Raw genomic sequence first — 652 nt, forward strand, 5'->3', positions numbered from 1 at the left:
ATGCTTTACAGTCATAAATGCATTCAGTGTGAATTTGAAACATATTTCCAAAAGAAAACCAATTAGAGCTTTATCAAGAAGCTGTAACATGTCTCTAGAACAGACATAAGGCAAAATAATCACTAAGTAAAGGTGTAACAAAATGTCTCTAGAATAGCCATATGCCAGGGGGAAAAAATGCATTTTGCCATGCATTGGTCATAGAGCTCTTTGTGGCGTTGCCTCAGATGTTGAACTAGATTTGTTGCGCCAAGTTCACACGTACTCCGTCTGCAGTGTGTATACAGCCTATGTGTATGTGGTGCAGAAGCAGCACGGACTCATTTTGCTTTCGCACAGGACGCGTTTGCAGTCCACTCCTGATCCGCGGCTGTTTACCACAAAGGCAACATTGATTTCAAATCCAAATGTTGTTTCTGAAAATGCTTTTTCAGCATTGTGATTCTCTTTTATCACAGTACAATAATACAATCTTTCATAGACATATATACACGTTTAAACTCAATAAATATAACTTTGTTTACCTACCATCTATTATTGCCTTGTTTATCTAAAAGTGCACTTTTCCTTGATTTAAATCTAGCCAAAAAGCCATATATATACAGTGCTGTGAAAAGGTTTTTGCCCCCTTCCTGTTTTTTTTTATTTTTTG

General features: G+C 36.8%; 1 protein-coding gene across 1 annotated transcript in view; it reads right to left on the reverse strand.

Moving 5' to 3' along the window:
* The window catches only part of asap2a (ArfGAP with SH3 domain, ankyrin repeat and PH domain 2a), an 86,091-nt gene that overhangs the window by 20,718 nt on the left and 64,721 nt on the right, over nt 1-652 (reverse strand). The gene's annotated exons all lie outside the window — the stretch shown is intronic.

This window comes from Sinocyclocheilus grahami, unplaced genomic scaffold (assembly GCF_001515645.1).
Source record: "Sinocyclocheilus grahami isolate Dianchi unplaced genomic scaffold, SAMN03320097.WGS_v1.1 scaffold896.1, whole genome shotgun sequence".
In the NCBI taxonomy this organism is placed as follows: domain Eukaryota; kingdom Metazoa; phylum Chordata; class Actinopteri; order Cypriniformes; family Cyprinidae; genus Sinocyclocheilus; species Sinocyclocheilus grahami.